The sequence below is a fragment of the Syngnathoides biaculeatus genome, chromosome 8 (assembly GCF_019802595.1).
Source record: "Syngnathoides biaculeatus isolate LvHL_M chromosome 8, ASM1980259v1, whole genome shotgun sequence".
In the NCBI taxonomy this organism is placed as follows: Eukaryota; Metazoa; Chordata; class Actinopteri; order Syngnathiformes; family Syngnathidae; genus Syngnathoides; species Syngnathoides biaculeatus.
In genome coordinates this window covers 19,308,965-19,325,776 of record NC_084647.1, presented here as the reverse complement: position 1 = coordinate 19,325,776, position 16,812 = coordinate 19,308,965, and the positions used below count along the sequence as shown (strand labels likewise).

The window sequence follows — 16,812 nt, the reverse complement described above, 5'->3', positions numbered from 1 at the left end:
CTGGTTCACTTAACGTTCACGCTGCTGTTAAAGGCTGTCTAATAAAAAAAATGTAAGTCACAACTCACAATTTAGACTGTTTGATGTATTGTACTGCACAACAAAACATTTCAGGGTCATTATCCTGCTGTATTTAACCAAGATCTCTATGGTACTAGATTGCACATTGTGCCTCCACCTTTTCACGTTTTTATCTGTGGTCAGCTCGCTATAAATGGTATGAAAATTAACCCAACATGCAGTAACAATGCTGTCTGATCATAATATTTCGGTTATTTAAAAAGAGTCACAAAGTCCGTAGCGCATATCAAAAGGTTGTTGGCTATAAAAACGAACACACCTTTCTGCCACGTGCTGACACAAATTCATCAAATTAATCTGATCGTGTTCAATCGTTCTTCATTTCCGCCTGCCGACAAACAAAGCCTGGACCAGACTTGAAACCGGCCTTGATTGAAAAGTGAGATGGCGCACATTGTAATAGCATCTTTAACCAAGATTATTTAGAGGTCTGTCCGCCCAGTGGGCGGAGGGATTTGTTTGGATCGAGTTGGACAGGTCCGCGATCAGCTGCCTCCAGTTCCAGCGTTTACCCACAAGACAGGCTAATAGCCACCTGTGGCGTGACAAGGTGTCCCACCTCTTGCCTCCCCCTGGATGAAAACGGTTCATCCAGCTCTGGGAATGGTACTCCATCACCTCGAGGAGCGTCTTGTGGGCAACAGAAGCGATCCAAGCAGTTATTAGGCCCAACACTGTTCCCCATGATTGCGATCACATGTCCGCGTCTCGTCTCCCAGACGCGCCGAGGTTTGTTTTGATTTGATTTTCCTGTTCCCCACTGCTCTTGTACAAACAGGCAGCTGTACCCCGACTTGTGTGTTTTGCTTCTCTGGCTGTCATAACAACACAAGATGAGATTTTAGGCTGCTACAATGCAATTGTCAAGTACAAAGTAAGGAGGCCAGGTGCGCACCTCCCAAGATTATTTCGGCTGTCGTTGTAAGAAGGACAGGACGAGATGGGATTTTTCCTACTCCAGTCAAACTACACGGATCGACTATCTAAAAACCATACTTCATACTGTTCCAAAGGATTGTGTGTGTGTTTTCTTTCGGCTTGTCCCTTTCGGGGTCGCCACAGCGTGTCATCTCAGATGAACGCACATATGTTTGGCACAATTTTTACGCCGGATGCCCTTCCTGACGCAACCCTTCTCAGGGAGTGGAGGCCCCAGTGGGATATGAACCCACAACCCCTGGTTTTCCAAACCAGTGCTCTAACCACTGAGCTATACCTGATATAATTTCCCAACAAGTGGTCGAGTTGTGATCACTATGCTAAATTCATCGAATAGCAACCAAACCCTTATTTAGCAGTTGACCTTCTGATCTGGAGACAAATTTAGAATCCCCTGTGTTTCTTCTTTGTACTTTTCCTTCTGTAATCGCTGATTACCTACCAATTAATGTACTTCAGCACCTGCCGTTGAGCTCTCTGTGAGAGGGATCACTGGTTGACTCCATTTTATTTTGGTTCTGTTTGCAAAACCCCAAATTAACCAGATCAATGCAGACTCTTGATCCAATTTTTCATTTGCATTCTCCAATGGTCTTTTTTTAGGGGCGGCGGGGCGGGAGGGTGTTTAGCATGACTATTAGTCTGGTAGCAGGGGTCACTGGTCAGGCTGGCACAGTGCAGACCGTGTTCTCGTGCTTAAAAGCTATTCACTGAACAGCTGAGCCCCGTTCCATTCGATGCTGTGAATGCAAATGAGACAACTTAGCGAGCAATTGTAACCTGCACATCGGGTTCTGTCCTTCGCAATGGCTCAATGCGCCGCTATAATCACACTCATTTACATCGAGCGGGAGACTTTTAGATCAACATAAATGCTCATTATGTTTACTGTAATAGACTGTTAAGTGTGTATAGGTGTCGGAGATGGGACTGTCTTATCACAGCCTCTGCGGTGTTGACTATTCCGTACATTGTGATTATTCATCAAAGGATTATTTCATGTCCGTTGTAAAAGTCCTTTTTAAAGCCCTGGCCTTTCTTCGAAATGCATTCATTGTTGATTAAATACTGGCCGTCGCCGCCTCAAGGACGATCTCACAAGTGATTGATTTGACTGGAAACTGGGGGGGAAAAAACAAGATAATTCTCTTTGTAATGGACCTGTAGTGTTGAATCGAAGGTTAAGGAAAGGTGAAACAAAAGTAATCTTGCATACTTATCATCGCACCGATGGGAGTTTCCTTTTTGCGGTCGGGGGGGACATCCACCGATGAAAGTTTATTATAATCCGCCCACTAATTCTCATTTTTCCTTCCTGTTGTTGCTATTTTTAAAAGCCGTCTCATCTGGCTTGTATCCGCTGCATTATCGCCTGATGAACTTTTGTCGCCCGCCTTTGTTACATAGAAATGAATCTGGTCTCCATCACAGGTGGGCGCCGCGTCCAACTGACTCGTGTTAACTTCTTTGTCGGACGCTACACCTGCTCTCGTCCGTGCTTTCTTCCTCCACGTCTGTCATTGGAGAGGGTTAATCCTCTGACGGGCAATCACATCAAATTAATCTTGTCTGCCTCCAAGTGTACCGTAATCACCATAATCAAATTGATAGGAAGGGAAAGTTCCTATAAGCAAAAGGCAAAATCCGAAGAGGCCTATTGAGGTTTCGAGTGGAAGTGGGCTCCGTTTGCTTACCCGGAGGTACAAAATGTTCATGCGAATTATATGAAACATAATTTGTTGATATTATGGCCACAATTCGAAATTGTCCTTAGGTGTGTATGTCCATATGTGGCCTGAAACTGGCTCCTGACCAGACCGGGGGTGTTGGGGCTCAGCCTTTCACCTGAAAGTCATCTAGGATAGCCTTCAAGACAGCCGCAAGCGTAACGAGGGTAAGCGGTATAGAAAATGGATGAATTACGCTTTGCACCGAGATGACCTCAGCCGTTGAGGTACAGAATTGCGCTGCGGCCAGTATTATTCTGCTCAATACAACACAGGCAGGGGAGCAGGACTTTACAATATTCAGAAAGACCTTCTACTATTCCACCCGTAAAAAAATGTATATATTGTATATCGAGGAAATCAGTCATAAATGGATTCCTCATTCATAATGTTCAAATGCTACTTAATGTAATATCTGCACAATTCATGAATTTGTCATTGAGGACTTTTGACGGAACGACAGTACGTAGTTCACAGTGAACCCCTGACTATTCGCAGTTTGTTTGTTTTATAGATTTCCTATTATTTTGACTCTGTGCAACCTATCCTCAGCTCTTGTCTGACAAATTCAGGTTTTTATGCTCTTGCTCTAACAACCTAAAATAGTGGCAAAATCCTGGATAAATGGGAAACTAGTCATTACTATCAAGAGATTATGTTGAATTATAAGATTTATTTGTCAGGACGGTGCTATATTTATTCCAAGATATTTGTGGAAGTTCATTCAAATCATGTAATTTATTGTTGAGGGTAATGTTGAAAGATGAGCTTGAAAGGGTAAACTGTTATGCGATGAATGTGGTAGAATTTTGGCTTCAAATACAGTGGTACCTCTGTTTTCGAACGTCTCTGTTTTCTCACACATTGGTTTCGAACGAAAATTTCGAGATTTTGGATGTCTCATATGCCGATATAGAAGCTATCTGCGCTTAGCATCCCTCATGCCTGCAGATATAAATTTGCAGGTGTGTGTTCTGTTTGTAATTATGAGTGTACCCCTTTAAGAGTGGATGGGAGCGGGGTCAGGTAAACTCGGAAGTAGAAGTGGGGTGAGCAGCAGACAGTGTGCTCCCGTGTTAAAAAAAAAAAGACGTCTGACTGTGGTTTTCATGTGCAACAACTGCGCAGTGACGCAGCTTAGAGGAAACATTGGTCAGGACTACACAAAATAATGACATCTTTCAATATCTATGTATTTCTACTCGTAACAAATTTTACGCCCGTGATTTTTCTGTCCTCGACTGTGCAGATTTGCATACATGCCCGTCAAATCACAGTGACTGTTGTTGAGTTGTTTTTGTTCCTCTCCATCCAATCTTTGGGGGCATTTTATGGTGCGCTGTCCAAAGAAAAATAAGAGTCCTGGGAATAAATTCATGATTAAAAAGTCTGATTTATGGGAAATTTGATGTTGCAGTATCAAGTAGCAAACCAACCCACTGGCAAAGAAAAAAAGAATTATAGTGGCTCTGTGCAGGGACTCTAATTTGTCTTTGGCTGTGCTACAATGTGGAAGTCTCTGAAAGCGAAGAGGAAAAGAACGTACACGTCGTCGCTCTTCAACAAGAATGTCAGCCTCCTTTCGACTTTTTACCCGCCGCGACACAATTTAAATTGAATCCCGTGGAGAAATATGATAGGAAAGAAATTAAAATGTACCTGCACTTTTCGGCGGCAGTCGTAATCTGCGTTGATTCTGTGGGGAAATGTCGTCGTGGGGATCGTGGTTGTGGGGGTTGATGGGTGAATCACTTTGCAGGCGACATATTTCTCTCCATTCCTCAGCCTCCTGTGAGGATAATTACAAGCAGGCGCATTCAGGCTTCCTTCGTGTTTGCCTACACTGAGGTGGGTAACTGCAATTAAACATAAGAGAAACCAATCTGCATTATACACTCTGTCTGACCTTTTCACCTCATTTAAACCTTTTAGTGGCACCCTAGACTGAAAATGAACTAATGATCTAATCATAGTCAAATTAATTGAAACGAGCATCTTTTGGCTCGACATACGCACATGTCGCTCCTCCTTTGTCATTTGCAGATAATTAAGTTGTAACTCACTGTGACTTTTTTTTTTTTTTTTTTTTTAAACATCTGTGTTTCTAGTTTATCCATTTCTGGCGGACACGGCAGGAACAGAACTGTAATGTCTTTCGTTAAAATATTTGTATATTTCGAAAGATAATCAAGTTAAAAATATGTTTATTTCATGATGCGCTCCGTTAAAATGGTTTAAAAGAAAAAGCGTCAGAATGACACCTCTTCATCTGTGTGGATCATTCAGTTTCTGTGCGGAGTGTACGTTATAGAGGATCTTGGACGTGTCTCCGGTGACAATATGAGCATGGCGGACATTAAAAGGCCACTCATAACTACGTTGAATATGTTCTAAACGTGTGAACCTCGGGAAACTTTCGTCTTTGTAAGTATTGTATGTTCACAGACATTAGGTCGAGCTTACAATTGTGTTTTATGTCTCGATGTGATTGTTGATGCAGCTGTTATGTTTTGCATAAATAAGCTAGCTACCTGTACTTTGCAAATGTATCTTTCAGTTACAAATGTGTCAATTAATTTACCACGAAAGACTTCCATAAAAGCAAGAAAAGAACGCCTTGTGTACGGAGTTTCTTCATAAGTTCGCTGGCTGTCTAACTTCGCATAGTAACGTGTCGTGAGGACAGCACAAGGACCTTTGACAATAACCTTGGACAAAGAGCCACATGCTGCTTCACAAAGACCTTTATCTGAACACGTTAGCCCCCAGCTCTGGCAAAATGAAGTATGATCTTCCGCTGAGGTCTGTGGTTTGAATCTCTGCTCCCACCAAAATCAGGTAGTCATTGGGGAGATAACCCCCCCACCCCCATTGAACAGTTATCAAAAATGGGCAAAATTGTATACAATTGAGAACATAATTTTTACTTTTCCGCTCGAGTAGTTTTAAGAACCTGTACTTGTATTAGTTTTAGTCTTTTTACACAAGTATCTGTACTTGTACTCAAGTGCTAATGATGTTGCCACTTGTGGTGTCCGTGGACAGAGGAGGCACGTGCCGTCGCAAGGACACAAGTATCGACTCCATAATTAATCCGTGACTGTTGAACCACTCCTGCAAGACAAATGACTTCTTTAGGGTACGTCTCGTGTTGTCCTCCCGCTTGATTCATTTACCGAAATCACCCTGTTAATGAAGGATTACGGGCCTTAACGTTAGCTTTGATTTGGGTTTAAAGCTGCTTTAACTCTTTCTAAGCGTTTGCTTGCAGCATCCCTCAGTAAATATACAAAAAAAAAACAAAACTTAAGCGCTCTGATGCAAGGAGGCAAGCTTTGGCTTCGGCTGTCCTTTTGTTTTCAAAGCGCACGAGCCGGCTAATAAAGCCATCCGAGGGCCGCGGGTGCGCCACGGTGCCGGAAAGCGCTGAGAAATCTGATTCGTGCTTTTTCATGCCCTAAGACTTTTGTCTGTAATCTCGCCCACTTGTTGTGTAGGTGTGTTCAGGTGTGAAACGTGCTTTTCCCTCTGTTGGCCAGCGTTCCGGTGTTTTTGTTGCCAACACGAATTGGAGTGCGCGCTTGGCGAGATCTGGCACGATGTTCTAAAACCCCGCGGGCGCTCACAAAGCAGCTTCCAAACGACAGATGTTGCTGTGAGAAATCGGCAGCGGCGTGGGTGCCGTGACATCACCATTTTGCGGACGGGAACAATAACTGTGCCAACAATGGACGTTCTATCATGCCACTTAGATAATTGTAGTGTGGCGAGGAGCAACAAAATGAGAGAAATTCTTGGAAATTCATCCCTCACAGAAGGTTTCGCTGAGCCCCATGAAATTTGGTTGGTACCATATGTCTACCATGAGTACACGCACACAAAAAAATTGTCAGGAGCCCATTACCCCAAATCAAGTTTGACGTGACACCGCGTGGCCTCAAATAGAAAAATGTTGTATTGAATAGCGGCGTCGCGGTGACATCAAGAAAACGCTTACAATCGCAGAGGGGCTGGCAGAGTGATTTCGAAGTGCTACTTGTATTGTCAAAGGCAAAGAGAGAAGAATGGAGAAAGTCATAATAAATGCAGTGTCCCGCGATCATCTATCCCCACAATAGAAAAAAATTGATAGACTGAGACGTCTCTGCAGAACGCTTTCAAACTGCTTCAAAAAGACCTCCAAGTGCTCTTTGTGGAACTGTAGCTAGCGGGCGAGCTTCAACGTCGAGATCCTGGCTTGAATCTGGGATGCACCTGTTCCACTTTTTGTTGTTGCTGCTCATCTCCTCTTCCAAATAAGCAAGGTCAGGGTTGGCGTTTGCAAAAAAAAAAAAAAAAAAAAAAAAAGACAATAATACATAATTGCAAAGGGGCCTTGTGCGTGAAATGATGACGCCTGACCTGAGAAGCAAAATATCTCCCAAGACAATCAGAACAGTAAAATTGAAATCGATTCAGTGCTCTCCAAGTCCAAATGTTTTATTATTATTATTATTTACATTTTGATTGATCTACTGAGTGATTAAATACGGCAACCGTGGATCAATTTTTTCATTTTATTTTTCTTTTGTGGGCCCCAGCCCAGGTGGACTCACAACAGAAAGTCCATCTTAAAAGTTGAAAAGTGACTGTAAATATCAAACCAAATTCAGAATTTCCAAATAATTGTGCAAATCAATGAAAATAAATTAAGCCTATGCAAAACAGTGAATAGGGCGGTAACCGAGCAGGCCTTCTTGTGCCACGTGACGATGCGCAATTCTCTCCTTTCGCAAATCACAAATTCATCCATTTAGGTTATTTTCTGTGGAGCGGCTCCTAATCTACATGCTGAAAACTCACCTATTTGCAGTTTTTATGTTCATTTTGTTTTTCAACACCCTAGGATGCCACAAGCCCTGGCGAATAGAGCTTGTGCACCTACGCCACCGAAATCACAAGACTGGCCATATTGCCGGTCAAACAAAGCATTGCTCAACGCTAAGTCCGTTGAGACGAAATGAAAATGTCTTACAGCACGACGCCCAGAATTTTGTCCGATACCGTTGAACATTTAGAAGTTGATAGTAAACGAAGGTACATGGAAAAATGAGAGACACTTGGCATAGAGGACCCATATTTAATGCCGAAGCCGATGTTTTCGGCGATAAGAAATTGGACTGTTAATTCGCTTCCGCTTGTCTTGGACAACTGGATCTCCACATGGATCTGGTCAGTAAGTCGTCGAGATTTACACGGAAAAGTTTGAAAGCGTAGAAAAGTCTGGACGCATACAAATATGTCATTGCTGGATCTGTTCTCAACGGGGAGACGGCTCGTGAACGCGGAAGCATACTCGGGTACATGTAAGCTTTTGCCGAAATCTACCAATCTTTTCAGCTAGTATTCAATAAAAATACCATGATTTAAATAAATGACCCCTGGTTTTACACAGACCGCATTCATTAACTATGATTAGGGGAAAGAAAAAAAGAGGACAGGGAGTCGGCTCCTCCAACACGGAAGCGTATTGCGGCCACACGCACACACTCGCCTCTAAACCTATCTTCGACACTTTTTTTTTTTTTTAATACACATTTTTCTCAAATGAGCCAACTTGGCATTATAAATACTTCTTGGTAATCTGAAATTGAGAAGAATAATTCTGACCTGAAATGAAGCGATTGCTACACAGGCCTGTGTGTATTTTGGTTGGGCAACATCCATCATGTTTAATTGCTGAAATCCATTGATATTTTCTGGTCTTTTCAGCTGGTATTCTATAGAATGACCTCTTTGAATATCTGTCTTGTCTGTTATAACAACCAACAGCACAACAAGTCTCGGGCATTGTGAATATTCTCCTCCGGTTCGATGTCTCCCACAAAGTCGAGCAGCTCTGTTCGACCGGCAATATGGCGCCGCGAAATTGGTGACGTCATGTCCACGAGCTCTATAGGAAAGCGATACTTGGAGGTAAGGGAGTATGTTAAGGTGCTGCAGATGTTGGGAAGCAGCTAAGTTTCGCCTGGGTTGTAAACAGTTGTATGCCATTTTTAGTTGTCATGGGGGTCATGACTTTGAAATGATGGTGTTTTGGGTATCATAGTTTGCCATACACTTTTTCATAGTCACAATTGCCACTCAGTGATTTATTTATTCCGATTTTGAGAGGACTTCATCCTCCACATTTGTGGTGGAAAAAAAATTGCCTTGTCACTATTATTTATGATGCCAAAAGTGCTCTATTGTTGAAGTGACACATTTCAACTGAGAGACAAACATTTCTCGGGTGTCATTAATTACTCACATTTCTTCGACATTAGCGGCAGGATGTGACTTAGACTGCTGCGTAAAGCGAAAAAGTTTCAAGGCGTGTTGCGTAATAGCGGCCTTCTCAAGCTGAGTCACTTGTTGGTCTTCACCACGCGCCCCACTGAACGGCGTGGGTGGCGCCAACATGGATTAGTGCACAAAATCTGGCTCATTTGGAGCGCGTCTGTCTGTTTTCATCAGCGCTGTCGACTTGACGGGCAGGTGGGGAGGAAATTTGGCAAGCCGAGTCGCAGCCGAGACTGCTCGCAAGGTTAATCGGCAGCGGGAATGATCGGCCGCCTGGCTCTGTTTGTCTGACGGCGGGAGTGACGGCATTGGATCGGAGATGTCGTCCTTTGATCGCGGCGAAGCAAAATACTGCCTCTGCTGTATACATTGTGCTGAGTCGTGTATTCATAAACTAAACTCGGTAGTGTCTGATGTGACACGGGAATTTTCGCATGGGGTTAGCAAGGACGTGCTGAGTGTAAAAAGAAAAGAAGATCCCACTCAAATTGCACACCACACTGTTTTAGATTAACAGGAAGGTCATGGATTTCCTCAAATACTGCCGTGATCATTTTCTTCTCATCTGCAATTACATTCAGTGTGGAAAACTGCAGAGCTTTGCGGAAGAGAACTTTTTGGGGGAATTAGAGTCCTTCGAAGAGGCCTGCGATGATAGCGCAGGTCACCACAGGAAATAGTGTGATTTCTTCTGGAGGTTATTCTTTTTTTTTTTTTTTATTATTATTCGAGGAGAGCTGTTGACACATTTGGTGATTATAATAATTGTACGACCGTAAAGTGTGATTTGCTGATGACTTTTTAGACCTGGAAATAAGTTTCAAGACTTCCCGGCGAGAGATACTTTGATGTCTAGTCACTATTTTATTTGTACGTTTGTGTTCATCTATTAAAAGTAACTCTGTCTGAAATGAAATTGGCTACCGTGGTGAACGCCGTGATGAATGAGGCCCCTGGTCGGGACTGAGTAATTCTTATTTTCCGCAGCACAGCAAGCCGAAGGAAATGTGACTGTTTTTTTTTTTTTTCTTCCCCGTGGCTCCTTCTGTATACGAGCATTGTAAATAAGCAAGACATTAAAATTTGCATTCCATAAAAGACAAGAAGCAGCGGCTTAGACAAATAGGAGAAAAGCATTAGGAAGACATTTACATAACATTTACAAGCAATTTAAAAATAAAATGAAATAAAAGGGAGCGTTTTTGCTTGTTGCAATGGCTCTGCTGATGGGAAATGACGTTGCTGTGCGTTCCCGGGCAGCGTGGAAGACTTCTTTTAAGCGCTGATGAATGTTTGGGTTTAGTCCGACTAAAGCTGCCTCTTTGGAAAACTTGTTTACCTTGAATAACGAAGGCCTTGACAAAAACAACTCCGACACGATCGAGGATCGAACGTCAGTGTGCATCGCGGGGAGAGCAAAACCTTTTACATTGCAGATTACAGTTTTGATTGATGTGCCATTTTTTTGGGAGGGAGGTGCCTTTTTTCCCCGAGTGGAATTGCTGAATAGCATAAAGCACATACATAATGTACAATTGTATCTACTGAAAAATGCAATACAAGGCGGTGCATCGGTGCTTAAATCACAGTGACTAATTTTAACCTGTTTTTGTCCATTTTTTATCTTTTACCACGATGGCTTGCCGTCATATTTCTTTTCCCTGCAGTGCATTCCGAATAAGATGAATAAATGACAATAAAGGAATGTAACGCTGGGAATAAGACTAACTTTATTAAGCTGTATTGCCCAATATTTGATTCTTTTTGTAATCGTCCTCTACATCCAAATGACTTGAGAATGTGACAAAAACAGAAAGGGGTTAAGGCTCAAGCAACTGGCATTGTTGAAAAAGTATAGAAAAGACCCCAGCACCCCGTCCGCCCAAAAAAATGATCCATACCCTAGAGAATAGATATGCACTCGGGGAGAGGTATGAGACTCATTTTTCTCACGGTCCACATTGTTGTTCCAGTTTCCCTCAGAGGGCCATTATGATTGTGAAACAAAAATATTTAGTCATCTCATCACATTTACCTCATCAATTTATGAACTAGATTTGGAATCAGAAATCAAGGCTGTGTTTTTCAACTATTCACGTTTGGTAACACAAAAGTGCTTGTAATATCTCAACTTTATCATTTATGATATATGACAATTTGAAATTCTGGTACAGATTTTTACAAGAATCATGGAAACTGACACTCTAGATTTGGCTTTGGGGGCGACACAAAAATCATGCGGCGGGCCTTGAGTTTGACACCTGTGCACTAGGGGATGAACGATTACTCGATTAGTGGACTCGTTGACTTCACAACGGTTAATTGGATCAGCGCAACATTTTGAACATTAATTAAAAATGTTTGAACTAAAACCTAAGCCTGCGATTGGCTGGGAACCAGTTCAGGGTGCACCCCGCCTGGGATAGGCTCCAGTACTTCCCGCCCCTTGTGAGGATAAGCGGCTAAGAAAATGGACGGATGGATAAAATCTAAGCTTATTTTAAACTAAACCAACAACTTCCTATTTGAGGGTTTTTGTCTTTTGTACTCATTTTTTTTCAGTGGGATCAGAATGAATAAAAATAGTAAAATAACAGATGTAATGATCACGTGTACACAACTTCAAAAACCTCAAAGTTGTCAACACAACTTTTGCCAATGAAAAACTCCTCTTGCAAAAAGGCAAAATTAGACGAGATGAATGTAGTATGAGGTGGACAAAAACGATACGCGATAGAAACTTGTTGCCGGAAGAAATAAAAGTGAGAAATGTTAACTAACAAAAATAAACAGAAGTGAAGCAATAATGGAACAAAATACACAGCTGTGTCAGAGATACACAAAATGGAATAGTGCAAATGGAAGAGACCTTTACTACTACCCAAGTGGCCAATGGGACCAAACAAAGAAATGATCCAGACTACACACGTGTGGAAAACTGAACAGGAAACAAATATACGAGTTATACATGTTATGCAGAATGACTCTGGACTGGACTAAAAACGGATCTAAAAAAATAAAAACACAGGTAAGTCCGATCTGCAGTCGACCGTAATGTCATCAAAATTGAGCTTTTTCCCCCATGAAGTAGAGAATAACCAGATCAACATTAGAAGTAATACAATTAACTTCTGCACTGAGTCTATGAAGTAGAAGAATAGGAGATAAACATGTACAATATTTTCTTGTCAGGGTCGTTAAGCCCGTTACGTCGCCGTCTTGAGATGGCGGACGAGCGCGTCACCCTTCATCCCGGCGCTAAACAATGCACCGCCCACCATTTGCGTGGGCGGCAGCCGCCTTCATCGGGCATAACGTTGCCCATCACGGTAATCATTCCGGACAGGACGTGCAGCTGCTAATGATCTTCTCTTAATCACATTGAATCAGGTAATAATGATTTTCGAGGTTAGAGATGACGTGCCGGCGCTCCGCTTTCGACCGTCAGGCCGTGGGGCGGGGGGGGGGGGGGGGTGATGCGTCACACAGGGATGCACTTGTGAAAAATCTCCACTAAGTATGGACGAAAGTATTTTCGACTGGTTGAACTCGGCCGGTTCGTTATCCATCGTCTACTTGGGATCTTTATTTTGGCAAATCTATATAATAATCTTCCACATATTTACTGTTTGTTATTTGGAAGTTTTACATAAAAACTCACCAATGAACATCTGAAATGCCCACAGATGCCATAACGCTGAAGCGTTGTTTAAATCGTACTACTGTAATTGGTGTTGAAGTAATACATCTTACAAGCTTTGTTGAGGATGTCCAGGAGGATCAAGGTTGTCACGTCCCATCGGAACGAGAGGTAGGACCCAAATGCAGGAACTCGGAAGACGCAAGGTAGTTCAAGAAGAGACACGTTTATTGTATGCCGAGGTCGGGGATCGAGCAGGCAGTCCGGTGCAGCAGCGGTTGTTGGGGCGTCGGGCGAAGAGAGCAGATGAGTGGGCAGGCAGTAGTCGGTACACGGGGAAACAATCAACGCAGGCAAAAGGATCAAGGAGTCAGACTTGCAAGGTTGGTCGGAGAACGGACGAAGGTCGGTACACACAGGATCAATCAGGAGTACGAGAGTGCTGGAACGGGACATAAAGCTCAACGAACTGGCGGAGGACCAGTCGTCACCGGGTCCTATATATACGGGGGATGATCAGGCCGCATGAGGCACAGGTGTGTGCCTCACAATTAGCGCACCCGCACAGCTTGTGCTGGAGCGGCAGGATCATGACAAAGGTTAGGTTAGTGGTTTGCAGAAAAAAATTAAAGGGGTAACTAACTCGGCCATGTCAACTTCAAAAATGGGTTGATGCAGAATTTTTGTCTCAAAGCTCCGCTGGAAGCAAAAAGAAGAGAAGAAAAAAGAAATCCAGAATCATTTTTGCACCCCCAATATTTTTTTTATTTTTTTGTGAGCGGGCGGACTTTTGGGCTACTTATAAACTTTGACAAGAATGAGACAGGAGCATCTGAATGTGATTTTTTTAATTTTTTAATTTTTTTTTAAAGACACTACAGGGAGTCTGCGGTCGACGACAGATTGTTCCTGCAGTAACTCGATTTTCGACTTAAGTCGGAGTCCACCATTAAAGTCAGAATTTACATCGCAATATAAAAAACAAATACATTGAATTAAACAAGATGTATTTAGCATTACTGCTGAGAGGTGGACGGAAAAGAAGAAGGGGAGGCTGCGCTTAGCTATTGCGAAGGAACCTGGTCCTCAATCCTCTCCATCTTGACAAGTATCAAAGAAGCTTGTTTTGTGATCATTGTATCCAATATAGGAACGGAAGCCTTCTCAAGCGCTGAGATACGGGCTTTGTCTTTAATAGTTGTCACCATGATCAACCGATTGAAGCCTTGGTCGTGTTGGTGTCTCTCATTTCTCCAATCTTTTTATGATCTTGACCTTCCTTTCCATGGTAATGAATTTTCTTTTGGCTGCAGAAGCATTGCTAAAAGAGACTGCTTTCTTCTTTGAGGGGATAATGTCAAAAAAGGAGGGCAAAAATTGCAAAGATACTCTCAGCGCACAAACACGGACAAGCATTAGCCAGACAAAATGGCAGACGGGGGACAGGGGTTGTAAAGTTGTAACGTCTTAGGTCGAGACCGTCTTAACGCGGGGACTCCCTGTATTAGATCTGTAATGTAGATGTAACATGATGTATGGTAGTTAGCGTGTATTAATATTATTTTTTATTTTGGAGGGTAATTGCTTGCAGGGGAAAGCTTACTGTGAATGCTAAGGCTGGTTTTGTTGTTTGAAATTCTTGAAAAATCAAACCATCCATTTTTGTCTTTTTAGGTTCACTGTTTAATAATTTGACATTGAATGATTCTGTCAATTAGGCCACCGATTCATTGAATAATCACGTCAAAATGTATTTTGCATCAAATTTTATTGCAAAATGATTTTCTTCCTGACTGTGTAGCAACCGCTTATTTTTGTTTATTTGGTTTTGTTCAATGATGAAACAAAACCAAGTAAGCAGCTATAAGTGAGTAAGACGACATAAGGCTTCCCACTTTGATTCATCTGAGAGACTCATTGCATGCTGCTGTTTTGATTAGCAACAGCGGTGAAATGGAATTGGGAGCTAACTTTCATTTCTGTGGGATAATTTGTTTCCTACTTTTTTTTAATCCCCTAATGGAAAAAGGGACCCATCCATTAACTTTAAAATTTAATGGGGTACGGCACCTGTGAGAGAGATGGCTACTATTTGGGGACAAAGGTAACTGCAAGCCGAGACTCGATCAGGTTTTGTAGCCTTTTCAAACGGGAAAGTTTGCGAAACTCTCCGTAGTTAAAACTTTTGAATGTGACACATGTTGAACTCGCGAGCAGAGTTTTGCGGAAACTCGTTTTTGAAATGGAAAGATTGAAAATGGAATTAAAAAGCCGCCTGTGAGACATTGCATTAATGAGTGTGTGTGCGCGAGTGTGTGCGTGTGTGGTCCACCCAGCAGCCGCCCAGTGTCATTTGCAGGTGATTTAATGAATGCAGACATCCCGGACAGTCATGATAGTGGCGTAATGGCGCTGCTCTCGGCACTTCACACAACACTCGGGCTCCAGATTTATCAGCGCTGTTTCCCTTAATAGAGACTGAGAGGATTTAATGAAGCACTACACCCGACACCATCCCAGTCATAAGAAATAATATGCCATATAAACGCCTTTTGTTTTGGTCCTACACTACCTGTCGTAAAATTACTGAGGTGTAAATCTCAGTTTACATTACTAGCTTGTTTGTCATTTGAAAAAAACAAACAAACAAACAAGACAACAGACAAGAATTTAAAAAATTCCTGGCATCGCAGGGACTTAATGTTGTTTAAAAATGAGTCATAACACATTTGTCTTCAAGGAATGTTTCTAAAAATTCATTATAGTTCATAATCCACCAGTTACTACAGTATGCACTTCACAGATCACTTTTTTTTTTTTTTTTTAAATAAGGGATCAACAAGTCAAAGCGCCTTAGCTGTGGCCCGGACCCAAGCAAATTAGGGGGCGGGGGGTACTAATTAAAGTGTCTGTTAACACATTGTTACGTGTGAATTTAGACTAACGTCCCCTTCATTCAAACCAGCAAAATGCGACAAGTCAGTTGTTTTGCATTTCTGACTCCAAACACAAACACGATAAAATAGCTAACACAAAACAGACGTTCAAGAACAGAGTAGTAGAGCCACAATGGCGAATAGTCACCAATGTTGAACGAGTGTTCCCCAACAGGAAATTGTTCGTCCCAGCGGGTATTCCAAGTTAGCAAAAGTTCCAGCCGGCCCAAAAACGAAAGGCAGAAGGCGTCCGTGTAGTTAATGTTCCAAGCAGCTTAGTTTCCCAGAGCATCGGTGAGGTTGTAAGAAGAAGCCTCGTTGTCCATCTTTCTCGTCCTTATATAGGTAATCCTTGAAACATTTCAAACATCCATGTCACAAAGGACACAAAGAGTTCACGTCACAGGGACCCAAGAGCATTAGAGGAAACCACGTCACGTCATAAGGACTTAAAAGTATGAAAGGAAACAGTGTCACAAAGATGCGCATTATAACAATTTAAAAGCATAATGGGAAAATAAAGAGAACAGAGAATAAAAATACACAAACACACATAACATTACTGTTTTTTTTTTTTACTGCTGCTGCTGTTTTATGTATACTTATGGCCTTCCATCCATCCATTTTCTTTGACGCTTATCCTCACAAGGGTCGCAGGTAGTGCTGGAGCCTCTCCCAGCTGTCAACGAGCAGGTGGCAGGGTACACCCTGAACTGGTTGCCAGGCAATCGCAGGGCACATTGAGACAAACAGCCGCACTCACAATCACACCGAGGGGCAATTTAGAGTGTCCAATTAATGTTGCATATTTTTGTAATGTGGGAGAAAATCAGAGTGCCCTGAGAAAACCACGCAGGCACAAGGAGAACATGCAACCTCCACACAGGCGGGTCTGGGATTGAACCCGGCACCTCAAGAACTGTGAGGCCTTATTAAAAAAACAAACTCCTCAGCCAAATCCCAAACTTGAAACCCAAGTCTAAATTTATATTTATGGTCTAGATGAAATTTTTCTGCAAATCTCTTCTGTAACTATGATTTGACATTTAGTCCATCGACTGGCTGGCGACCAGTTCGAGGTGTAGTCTGTCTTCGCCCCTAAGTTCGCTGGGATAGGCTCCAGCTCTCTCCCTGGACAAATGCTGAGGGGTTGCGTCAGAAAGAACAT

At 42.5% G+C, this 16,812-nt stretch overlaps 1 long non-coding RNA gene and 1 other non-coding gene across 11 annotated transcripts in view; both read right to left on the bottom strand.

Annotated features, from left to right (window-relative positions):
• Nucleotides 1-15,962, bottom strand: part of LOC133504497 (uncharacterized) — an 82,180-nt gene extending 66,218 nt beyond the window's left edge. For all 10 annotated transcript variants that reach the window (XR_009795984.1, XR_009795981.1, XR_009795980.1 and 7 more), the window contains exons 1-2: nucleotides 15,793-15,962; nucleotides 4,407-4,603 (exon numbers count right to left, since the gene is read on the bottom strand). This is a non-coding gene — a long non-coding RNA (uncharacterized LOC133504497). The remainder of the gene's footprint in view (nucleotides 1-4,406; nucleotides 4,604-15,792) is intronic.
• Nucleotides 1,229-1,298, bottom strand: trnas-gga (transfer RNA serine (anticodon GGA)). The gene has a single exon. It is a non-coding gene; the product is annotated as a tRNA-Ser (tRNA).
• Nucleotides 15,963-16,812: the final 850 nt, after the last annotated feature.